Below are 12,505 nucleotides of genomic sequence, written 5' to 3'. Positions count from 1 at the left end.
CATTCACACTTCAAACCACCCTCTTTTAAATATAAACTTGTAATGATCTAGATATATCCAACATTTGTATGGATCAAAAACTGAACAGAAAAACAAGGATTTGTAGGGTTAAAGACATGAACCTGCTGGACTTCTGATCTTTAAATAGGCAGAGGTAGTTAACAGTTTGACTGCTGTGGATTAATGAGGTCCAGAAGCACCCTGTGCATATTGAGGTCCCAGGCTCATTGTGTCAAACGGGCTGGGGTGATATTCTCCTGACATGAAATGAGACTGCAAAAAGCCAGTAATAGTTACTCAGGGCTCCAGCTTATATTATGAGCAGTGGCAGGAGATAAAAACATGGCCATGCAGAGTGGACCCAGTCTAAGCTTAAATTTTGCTCAGTGACTAATATTACCCCTTTATCACATGGCACAGAGCCCCCAGTTGATGATATAAGACTTGTCTCACGACTAAGTTTCTCAGGGGCAAAGCAGACACTACCAAAAAAAAAAAAAAAAAAAGGCTAGATATGGAGGGAAGAGATGGGTGGGGTGGGAGGGAGATATCCCATAGGAGAAACACTTAGAAATTAAAATTGCAAAGCACTCAGTTAAACATAGGAAAACTTATAATAAATAAGACAACAAAGTCAGTCAGGATATGAATTCATTCCTGACAAAATGCCATTCTAACAGTTTTAGTTTGACTTTAAGATTCTTGAAAGATAAAGAACAGTATTCATAAAATGTTCATCCATTTGAGAAAGGTGGATATAAAAAAGTACTGATTAAAAATCTTAGACATGAAAAAAAAAATAGCCATTGTAAAACACATCAAGGGAAACAGTACATTGGATGCAGTTAGAAAGAGGAGTTACTCAGAAAACAACCCAGAAAAGAATATGAAAAATAGAGAAGATAAATGGAGGATAGATTAAGAAGGGCCAATATACTCTAATAGGTTGAGAAGAATAGAATGGAATTGGAATGACAGAATATATTGGCCAAGAATTCTCCAGAATGGAAGAAAGACCTTCATTGGTCACACAACTCCTGAGCAGGATAAACAAAAATAAATCCATATGTAACACCTTTTGAAAAGCTACAGAGGGAATAACCAATGTTAGGAACATTTAGATTATAGCACACCTCATCAGCAATGTTAAATGTTGAAGACAATAGAATAATATCTTCAAAATAAGGAGAGAAGATAAGGGTCACTTTAGAATTCCATACCTAGGTAAACCATCATTCAAAAAATATCTTTTAAAGCCATCGTTAGAAATACAAATAGACTGCCTGAAAGGCTTATTTAAGGATTTATTACAATGAGAAAAAAAAGAACCTAGAGGGAAGGAGTAAAATTCAAGAAACAAGAATAAATTATCAAAATATCAATAAATATAATTAATCATTGACTGTAAAAATTGTGCTTTTAGTTGTTTTAAAAATGTATAGCTAAAATTCTAGACAATAACCAGGAAAGTGGGAATAGGAAATTCAATGAATTGCTAAGATAGGCCAGGATCCTTTATTATTTTATACTCTGTTAAAAAATATGTACTTGTATATACATTAGGAATTTAAAGATAGACAATAAAACAACTGAAATATAATTCAAAGCTTGCAAATTAGCAAAGGGAAAAAAGAGAAGTAAAGAAAACTTGATCAACTTAGTAGAAGGCAGGAAAGGAGAAAATAAGAAGCAAAGGAAAAGGCACATTTAACAAGCAAATATATCAGAAATTTTAAATGTGATCGATTAACTCCCCTATTAAAGGCAGACTTCTAGATTAATTTCTTTGATATCTGATTTAGAGGAAATCATGGACTTGTTCCTACCTAAAAACATGGCCTTGAAATATATAAAGCAAAAGCTAAAAGAATTACCAGGAGCAATGGATGAAACCATAGGCATAAAGGGAGATTTTATTATAATTATTTAGAACTGATACATCAAGTAGACAGAAGATTAATAAGAATACTGAAAATGTAAACACAAAGAAAGCTTGCTCCTATGAACATAAATAGAAATTGGTACCTGATAGTTAGAGAATGCTTATTCTTTTCTAATACACTGAATAATTAAAAATTGATTACATCCTAAGATCACAAAGGAAATTTTAACAAATATCCAGTAATAACATATAGGCCATATCATTTGGCTATAATGCAGTTAAGTTAGAAATCTATAATCAAAAGATTTTTAAAGAACTTGAAAACCTAAACATATTCCTTAATGTGACTAAGAGGAGATCTAATTGAAACAATGGAATATAGTACCAAACAACAATGAAATACATGGAATGCAGTTCAAGTGGTACTTGAAGGGAATGTTACAGCCTTAAATGTACCTGTTAAAAATTAAGAAAGGTTAAAGGTAAATGAGTTAAATATGCAACTTAAGTTGCTAGGAAAAGAAACTCAAATAGGTAGAAGGGAGGAAATAATAAAATAACAGAAATTAATTAAATGGAAAAGAAGAAAGAATATGGTCAAAAGACCAAAAGCACTTTAAAAGACATAAAATTGTCAAATCTTTAGTGAAACTGATGATAAAAACAAGAATAGATTAAATGATATTAGTAACAGAAAAGAGGACAAATTATTAATTACCAATGAGGACTAGATTAAAAATCAAAAGAATACTGTGAATAATTATGTGCTAGTAAGTTTAAGTGAGGTGGACAATTTTCTTGGAAAATATAAGTGACTAAAATTGACTCAAGACAAAGCAGAAATATAAGTACAAAGCTAAGGAAACTAAGTCAAAAACATTCCATGCAAAAAGACAACTTTATAGTGAGTTATATTAAACTTTCAAAAATCAGAGAATCTCTATTTTTTATGAACTGTTGTAGAGAATATAAGCAGCAAGGTAATAATCCAAATAATTTTATAAGGCTAGTGTAACCTTGATACCAAAACGAAACAAGTATAATAAAGTAAGAACTTAGGTGCAAAAACAAAAGTAAAATATAACCCAGTAGTATCCTCCTGTATGTGTATATAAATCAGACCCTCATAATCATGATTAAGTAGGGATTAGGAACGCAACATGTTTCAACATCAGAAAATTTACCTTAATTCTCCACATTAACAGATTATATAAAATAAAGTATAATCTTCCCAATAGATAATAAAGTCATTCTATAAAAATTAAACTTATTCATGATAAAATTTTTAGAAAACTAGAACTAAAGGGAATTTCCTTAACCCCCAACAAAGAGGCTCTACAAAAAAGCTTATTGTGAACATTTTTACTTGATACTGAAAGAAAAGTATCCCCTTTCAAGTCTAGAACAAGACTTATTCCATATCACCCCAGAATGCATTATGATAGAAATGAGATATAATTGTCAATAAAAATTAAAAATTGTCATTAATAAACAGTGTTAAACTGTTTATTATTTTATTTATTTAACATTTATTTATTTAACATTTGTTTATTTATTTAACATTTATTTAAATGTTAAATTTTAAAAAATCCAGGAAAGTCTGAGAGAAACTATTAGAACTAACAAGGAGAGGTCAGCAAATTCACTGGATTAAAAAAATCAGCATATAAAAGGCAAGAGCAGATAATTCTTCTCAGAAACTCATAACCCAAGACAAATCATGAGAAAATATTAGACAAACTCAAATTGAGAGATTTCGTACAAAAACCTGACTAGTACTCCTCAAAACTGCTAAAGTTGTGAAAAACAAGGAAATACTGAGGAGCTGTCACAGCCTGGAGTTGTCTAAGGAGACATAACAACTAAATGTAATGTGGCGTTCTAGATGGGATCCTGGACAGAAGGAAGACATTTATGGAAAGTTTGTAGTTTAATTACTAGCTTTGTACTAATGGTAATTTCTTCATTTTGACAACGTACCAAAGTTAGGTAAGATGTTAACATCAGGAGAAATTGGGTAAGGAATGTTGACACTATCTTTGCACCTTTTCTGTAAATAAGTTATTTTTAAAAAGCTATACTACTGTTGTAACCCCAAAATAACCAGTTAGGTAAGTAATAGGAAGAAAGACCTCCTAAAGTCAAATAAGATCTTAAAGGGAAAAAAATTACAATGTACTGTTGATGGCTGTAGATGACATGAATAAATGGGTAGCACAGACCATAGGCAAAGATGGGAGGTCTTGATAAAACGTTTTCGGTTCTCTTTAAATTTCTCTATGGATTTAGTAAAATGTCAGTCGAGGGCTAAGAATAGCCAAAGACACTTTTGAAAAACAAGCTAGGGCAATTGTCCTTCCAGATATCAAGATACTGTAAAGCTCCAATAATTAATATGATGTGTAAATGCATACAGATAAACAGATGGGCCAGTGGGACAGACTGGAGAGTTTAGGAACAGGTCCACTTATACAGAAACATGACATTATGTCAGGAGAAAAATTAGATCCATACCACAGAACATACCTAAAACTAAACCTAAAAACTAAAACTTAAGGCTATTATAATATCTTTATGACTTCAATGTGGAGAGGGATTTCTTAAGGTATAAAAAGCAGAAATCTGAAGGAAAAGATTATTAAATTTTACAGCACAAATATTTAACATTCTTCCATGACAAAAGATATTGACGCCTTTTAACCTTATATGGATTTTAGACTTATATTGAAGTGTGACTGGGGTAGGGAACAGGAGGTAATTCAAGCTGCAACACGATGTCTTATTCTCAGTTAAAGAAGATCACCCTGGATGCTGTCTAGAGAATATTGGAGGGAAGGGTTTGGAATGGAAGCAGGTAGTCAAATGAGTGGGCTAATATCTAGGGGAAATCATGGTAATTAGGACTATGATGCAGAGGAAAAACGGGACAAATTTGGGATGTATCTTGGATGTAGAGTCAGCAGGACTTGCTGACGAATTGGATGTTGATGGTAAGGGAAAGGGGAATCGAGAACAATTGCGAGATTTTTGGCTACTGCAACTGGTGCTGTTTATGGAAACGGGGAAAAGGGAAATTACTATTTGTTTTCAATGTTTTGAGTTGCCTATTAGGCATCCTGGTAGAACAGTCGGCTGTTAAGCAGATAGTTGGATATATGAGACTGGGCTTCTGTGGAGAGTTCCGGGGCAGAGGGAGCTGTTGGCATGCAGGTGCTATTTAAACCATACGGCTAGGTGAGACTGCTACCTAGGGAGTAGACGTTGATGGAGAAGGCTAGTGACTGAGTTCTGAGCCTTGGGAGGTTGAACAAAGCAGAAGCCAGCTAAGAGGACATGGGGGGAAAACCAGGGCAGTATAGTGTCTCTGAAAATAAGATAGTTTTTGTTATCATTGTTTGTTTTAATGAGGATGTTGAGTGTTACTGAAAGATCAAGTGAGATTAAGAACAAGTTTCCTAGCCACATGGAGAACTGCTGAAATTGCCAAGCAGTTTCAGGGGTGTGGAAAGGATGGAAGCCCGTGTGGCATGCCAGGGGGAGAGAATGTGCGGTAAGGCTGTTGAGTCGGTGACAGAAGACCACTCTGTCAAGAGGGCTTTTTTGGTGGGCAGAGGGAGGGAGTGCTGAGAAAAGGGGTAGTAGCTGGAGAAGCTCTGAGAGCATGTGGTATCTGATGGGAATGAACGACCTGGGATCCAGAGAAAAATCTGTGTTGCAGATAGAGGTCTTTGAGAAGGAGAGAGGGGATGGGGTCCCTAGATTGCATTAAAATCACCTCCTAAACCATAACCAGACTTTAGGATCCCCTGAGGAGCTCCAAAACAAACACCTCTCTGGGACCCTGGGCACCTGCAATGTTTGACAGCTCCCCCAGGGGATCCTAATGTGTGGCCAGATTTGAAAACCTCTGACCTAAGGGTAGTACCACATTCACTTCTAGTGGTGCCTCTAGAATTTCTATAGACGCTCCTGGGGAATACTTTTCAAAGGTACAGAGCAAACACAATGTTTTCATTCAGATTTTATGTTTATGTGGCACTGCTGGGTGAGAAGAGGCTGCTGAAGACTTGGGGAGTTTCAAACATCCCCCACCCCAAAAGCCAGTAGTTCTTAATGTACCCAGCAACCACTGATTTATAAATATTTATACTTAATAAGTATAAAATTTTAATTTGGGTATCATGTTCTTTGTGCTTAGGTAACCTGCTTTTTGTAAATAACTGTATCTTATGAATCTTTTCCTTTAAAATTAAAATCTTACATTTTAATTGGCCACATAAAATTGCAGTGTATGGCTTTGCCAGAATACAATTTAATTCTTCCACAGAGTACATTTTTCTAATAAAAAATGATGCTACGTGAATATGCCTGCATATAATCTTTCGTACCTCTTAGCTTAGTTCGTTTCCCTTAGCTCCTGGAGAGTGGAATGGTTGGATCAAAGGGTGCATCAGTGAGCTTTTTGTAATTCATTGATTCTACTACTGGGAAAGAAATGCATATTTCTGGCCAGGAGATTCCAACAGCATGGACTGGAGACGGGAAAAATCCCTCCTCCATCTTCCTTCCCCTCATCCCTTTTCCCTAGAGGTAACCGGCTAACAGTGTCTTGTACGCTTTCCCAGAGGTTTTACCTGCGTGTGTGTTCATCCTTAACGAACAAATGAAAACACTTACCGGGTCGTGTCTACAAACTTCGGCCACTTGAGTGCTTGACTAACTCTGTTGAGTCCTCGGCCCTCGTTCGTCCCGAGCGGCGCTACCTCGTCGTTTCCCGCCGCACACGGGTTTCCTCACGCGTCTGTGTGCCCCGCACGGCCGACGGTCTGGGTGGACCACGGGGGGAACTGACCCAGCCTGTCCCAGGCGGCGGCGCGCGAGGCCGCCTCAGGAGAGCGTCCGCTAAACTGTGCTGGTCCGGGCTCTCGCTTTTACGTTTCTTTGGGAGTCAGGTCGTGAGTTTTGTCCCGTAGGTCTGTCAGCCATTTGTATTTTCCTGTGAATTGCCAGTTTCCTCCCTTTTTGCCCATTTTTCTGGCTTGGTTTGGTCTTTACCGTATTGGTTTCCAAGAGGTCTTCGTTTATTAGGGAGTTAGCCCCGTGTCTTTCATGTGTCCCAGGCGGAAAAGTCTCGTCTCCCACTTTCTCGTTTGTCTTTAACTTCAACATACATATTTTTGTCTGCCGGATTTTCATTTTCTTAGACAAATGTATGGGTTTTTTTTTTTCTTTTTCTTCAGAGGTTTTGCGTTTGGGAGTCGTTAGCGGGCCTTTCTCCGCGTCACCCCCCTTCTTTGTTTGGGGGTCGCACACCCACTCCCCCTCCCCCTTTTCCAGACCCTTCCTCAGGGCCCCTAGCGTTGGCTCCGTTGACGTCAGCCTCCTGCCTTCGCGCCAAGCCGTCGCCACGGCAACCGCGGCCTGATTGGCAGGGCTTGGGGGCGTGGCGAGGGGGCCCAGGGCGCGTAGCGCTGCTGCTGATTTGCCCGCGCCGGGGCCCCGCCTCTGCGGAGAGCCTGACAAGGAGTCGCGGGCCGGGGCTCGGTGCAGACGCCGGGAGCCACGGGAGGACGAGGCCGGAGCGGAAGAGTGGACATGTCCACCGTGGGCTGGTGGCGCCGCCGGGTGCCCGGGGCCGTGTGGGGGCACTAGACTGTGCGCGGGCTGCGCCGTGGCCGACCTGTTGGCCTGGGGCGGGGCGGTGCCTTGAGGTGCGGTGTGGCGAGGTGAGTCCGGCCGCCTCAGCCCGCACCTCCGCATCTGGACGGTGCGCGGGGATGGGACGCCGCAGGTTCGGGACCCTGATCAGCGGGCGGGGGCTGCCGCGCTTGCCGCAGCAGCGCCATTTTGCGCTGCCGGCCGGAGTCTGCGGTGGGGGCTCCCGTGCCACCTTTCCTGGGCGTAGTGGGGGACAGGGATGGCTGGCCGTCCTGGGCAGGGGGCGGGAAGGCCGCGGGCTCCTGTCAGCGCAGTCCGCTGGGGTGGGTGCCGGAGAAGTGGCAGGCTATCCCTAACGAGCGAGGGAAGGCTCAGCGCGCCGCCCCCCCCCCCGCGCCCCGCCCTCCCGTTTCCTCGGCTTGGTCGGGGGGCTGCAGAGGACACCCCATCCTACAGGGTCCCAGATTGGCCAGGTCCCCTCCGGCCGTCCTGCATCCTTGCCGGTCTTTGGGGGCGGGGCTTGCTTGCCGCAGTGGCGGTGGGAGGAGCTGAGGGGCGGGGCCGAGGGCCGTCGTGCTTGCGGGATGTTTTTCTCTGGGCGGTGACAGACTGCGGGCCCGCCCACCCTGGCGTCACGTTTCATTGTCGGATAAGAGTGGCTGCGCAGGCGTTGTTCTGATTGGTTGGTGCGGGCTGGGGTGGGGCCAAGGGCTGTCTTGACTGCAGGTCTCAGAAGAGATCGACTGGTTGAGCCCCGCCTACCTCGGCGCCATCTTTGATGGGGGCGGCTGAGGCTCGCTGCGCATGCGCGGCCGGGTGTCGGCTGGCTGGCCGCAGGGGCGGGACTGAGGGCAGCGGTGCCTCTGTTCTTTGCCGTGATTGAAGGCTGCGGGGGTCAAGCTACCTCACACTTTCTTTGCTGGTCACGGGCCTGGCTGCCGACGCTTGCCGCGGACGCTTGCCGCGACGTGCCACCCTGACTAGCGTAGGTTTTGAGGTCTGACGAGATTGGGCGACGGCTGGTGACTGGGGGGCTGTTTCATCGGCTGGGTCCATGTGGCCCAGAGTTTGCCGACACTGTTGTTGCTGGAGAGCTGTCTGTCCTGAGGGACAGGGCTACGGGCTGTCATTGTGCCCGCTGTTTCTCTTTGGTTGGTTTGGGGGTTGCAGAGCATCACCCCTTCCCCTGTCGTTGCCTTCCTGGAGTGCTTTCACCTTGGGATGTTTCTGGCTGCATCTTTTGGCTGGGGGGGTGGGCTGGAGCGGGGGGTGCCGCGCAGCCGTGTTTCGCAGGTGCCCTGTCAACTGGGCTGAGGGGGTGGGGCCGCGGGCCGTCTTTGAGGACCGACAGCGCTGCAGAGTCCTGCCCACTCTGATCCTGTGCTTGTTGGCCGACAGGTGGCGCCGAGGCTTATTGTGCAGGCGCTGTAATGAATGAGGGCGGAGCTGCAGGGGGCGGGCCGGGGGAGGGGCTGCAGAGCCCTGCCCACTCTAGCGCTGTTTGTTGGCCGTCAGGTGGCACCAAGGCTTACTGCGCAGGCGCCATCTTGAACGACTGTGGGGCTGCAGGGGGCGGGCCGAGGGTGGGCTGCAGAGCCGTGTCCGCTCTAGTGCTGTTTGTTGACTGACAGGTGGCGAGCGAGGCTTACTGTGGAGGCGCCGTCTTGAATGACAGCGGGGCTGTCTGCTGGGGTGGGCCCAAGGGAGGGGCTTTTATGCTTTGTGTGACTAACGGGGGACTGCAGACCATTTCCCATGTAGCGCTGTGTACTTTGGCCTAGGGGTGGTAGCTGAAGCTTACTGTGCAGGCGCCATCTTGAATAACGGTGGTACTACAGGGGCAGCCCGAGGGAGGGGCTGCAGACCCTTGCCCACCTAGTGCTCTGCCTGCCGACAGGTGGTGGCCGAGGCCTACTGCGCAGGCGCCATCTTGACTGACACTGGGCCGGCTACAGGGGGCGGGCCTGAGGCCGGGGCTGCGGAGCCCTGTGTCCTTTGCTTGCTGCGCATGCACCCTGTTGAGTGCCAGTAGGACTGCGGGGCAGGCTGCGTATGGCATCCTGGGAGACGGAACCCACCCCGCCGTCTCTGCTGCACAGGCTCCAGGTGGACCGCTGCTTGCCGCTGCGGCACATCTTGGCGGCCGCGCGACGGCACCGTGTTCCTTGGAGGGCGTGCAGAGCCTTGTCCCTGGAACTGTGGGATGGGTTTTAACTGCGCATGGCCGGGGGTCACATAGGAAAGTGGGAATTTTAATAGATTTGGGGAAGGGGGGGATCTAAGTGAGAAGGCGGAGGAGAGGGTGGCAGGCTGTGAGGGCGGTGGGAGGTGACGTGAAGGAAAAGGCCCCAAGCCCGTAGACAGCCTGGAGAATGCGGAGCGCAGATGGTTATGAGGGAGGCGTGGCGTGAGAAATGATGGGACGGAGGAGGGTCTGGCAGGTGGGACGGGGCTGGGAGGGGTGGCCCCAACGGGGAGGGGCGGGGCGAGAGGGGGCAGCCCTGGATTCCTTGTTTGTGGGCGGGACCTAGTTATATATCCGCTCATGACTGATAGCGTTAACATAAACCAGAGCCATAGTCTTGAAGGTGCGTCCCCTAGGGGCCTCTGATTGATTGAACGTATGCTTTGAGGCACAGTGGGACTTGAAACGTAGTGTTGTCCACGGGGATCATGTTGACAACCTCAACTATTGTGTAAGGTTAAATAATGATACCATTATCTACTGGTAATGTTGATGATAATAGCATTAAGATTGTAATATAAGCTAGTCTTTCATGCTACTTAGGGGTACAGCACAGTAAAATTTCTGGCATTTCATCACTGGCTATCGCATGGCAGAACTGGAGTTTTACTCACCTTTCTAAGGGGTGCCTATATCATTATTCCACAAGGTTTCCATGAAAAATGTCTGTAGATGTACTGTTTTCCAAAATGACGTTAGTTGATCTGTAATTGCCATGAGTTCTGAGATTGAGTTCTCTGAGCCTCTGCTTTTTTGTGTGTGAAATAAGTAGAAAATAATGTTGTGGTGGGAATTAACAGAGATGCTAAAAGTAAGGTGCTAATAAGCACTGTATGAGGCACGTAATTAGCAGTAAATAATACTACCTTCTTAGCCATTTTTTCCCTCCAATTTGTACTTGCAGTGTGTGTCCCTTGCCTTTAGAGGGATGGCCAGTGCAGCATAGCTAATAAGTGGGAGATTGGGGTCTTAAATAGGATTTCTCAATCCCAGGTCTTTACTGTTTTGCTCTGCTTATTAGAGAAGTTTCTAAGACACTCAGAGATTGGCTTGCACACGACTGACATAACCTCACTGGAAAACAGCTATGATTATAGCCAGGGTACAACATACACCCCAGTGAGCAATGCCAAGGGTCCTTCCACCCTGGGAGGAAAAGCTGTTCTTCTTGGTCTCATTTTACCTCTACCACTGTAGGAGGTAAAGATGCAGCTGTGTGGGGTCATTTCCAGCCTGGGAAATTCAGTAATTGGGAAGTAAGTTCAGTGTCTCACATTTTCTTTTCCTTCCCCAGCTTTACCCTCCTCTGAGACGACTTGCAAGAGGAAGAGGGACTAGATCCAAACGCTAGGTGGCGGTGTCCAGGTGAGCTGAATTCCCTCCTCACAGTGCCACACCCATCCTTGGAGTGAGCACATCCTTCCTCAACCTGACACTTTCCTACTGTACACGTGTTCCGTATGGCCACACGAGCACCCTGTGTGCTCTGAGAATGCACAGGCTCTTCTGGTAGATCATGTGTTCACCAAATTCTCCTTGGTCTTCGCAACATTCAGCTACTCCTTCAGGCGTGCCCTTTTTTTCTTATTGGGTGAATAAAGAAACATGAGAAATTCATTGATTCATCTATCAAACATGGCCCCAAGTGGAAAAGGAAGTGTTTTCCTGGAGCTCATAGTCTTTTGGGTAATGAAAGACATTGAAAAAATAATTGTGTGATTCATGCCTTTGAAAGAGAACGTTCACTTCAGGCAGTTAACTAAATCTGGGAGAGGCCATGTAGGGTCTCCCTGAGAAAGCGAGGGACATTAAGGCTGAGCCCTGAAGCGTGGTGGATGGTAGTATGTCATGAGAAGAGCAGTCTTAAGGGAGCTAGGAGTCCAGGATCTAGTCTAGGCTAGAAGCCTAGAACAAAGGAAAGAAAAGAGTGGTGTTTGAGGTGAGAAAAAGGTAAAGTGGGGCTGCACTGTGAAAGACTTTGCAATCCATGGTAGGTAATTGGGCTTGATCTGAAGCACCATGGGAAGCCACGGAGGTACCTAACCATGGCAGCACCATGATAATCAGATTTGTGTTTTAAAAATATCATCTGGTTGCAGGGTTCAGAAGGGGAGGGTAGAAACAGTGGGTCCAGGAAGACCACCTCGGATCTGGGTGAGAGATGGTGGCTTGGGTTAGGGTCACAGAAGAGGGATAAATGAATTGGATGGATCTGAGAGAGGTACTGAAGAAAGGGACTCAGTAGGGCTTGTACTCTTTGTTCACGGTTTGCCGACTGATTCAGACCATACTCAGTGAATCATATCATGGGGGGAAGTGAGCAAAATAGCCAAATATTGCTCATTCCGTCAGCAAGCATTGATACTGTGCCTAATCTGGGACATGATCATGCTGGACTTCGGGTCTCCGAAAGTGAGTGACATAATCCCTGGTCTCAGTGTCTATTGAATGAGAACTCCAATTAAGTGGAGAGTAGGAAAACATGCTTACCAAGATTGGTGGCCATGCTGATGGCATATTACCACCCAGGGAAAGACTAACATGCTGTCCCAATGAGCCCCCGGGGGTGGGTTGGTTTTTTCTGGCCTTGGTGAATGCTCCAGACAGCGGTCCAGTGTCTGGCGCTCAAGTCTTTGGAGACTCAGAGGCCCTACTTCATCTGAGGACTCATGTTACATCAGTAGATCAACGTTAACGAAGCTAAGCCATAATGAATTATT

The 12,505-nt window shown here is 45.2% G+C and overlaps 1 protein-coding gene across 13 annotated transcripts in view; it reads left to right on the top strand.

The window, feature by feature from the left end:
* The first annotated feature begins 7,415 nt into the window (after window positions 1–7,415).
* The window catches only part of PEG3 (paternally expressed 3), a 31,158-nt gene continuing 26,068 nt past the window's right edge, over window positions 7,416–12,505 (top strand). For 4 of the 13 annotated variants that reach the window (XM_082367877.1, XM_082367873.1, XM_082367868.1 and 1 more), the window contains exons 1-2: window positions 7,418–7,608; window positions 11,080–11,150. The gene's annotated coding sequence lies outside the window, so the exon portion shown is untranslated. Of the gene's footprint in view, window positions 7,609–8,199; window positions 8,526–10,040; window positions 10,986–11,079; window positions 11,151–12,505 lie in introns of those variants that run through there. The other 9 variants (XM_082367871.1, XM_082367869.1, XM_082367870.1 and 6 more) reach the window with 5 other exon arrangements.

The sequence above is a fragment of the Balaenoptera borealis genome (genome assembly GCF_965194805.1).
Source record: "Balaenoptera borealis genome assembly, chromosome: 19".
NCBI lineage: Eukaryota > Metazoa > Chordata > Mammalia > Artiodactyla > Balaenopteridae > Balaenoptera > Balaenoptera borealis.
This window is presented reverse-complemented; position numbering and strand designations above follow the sequence as displayed.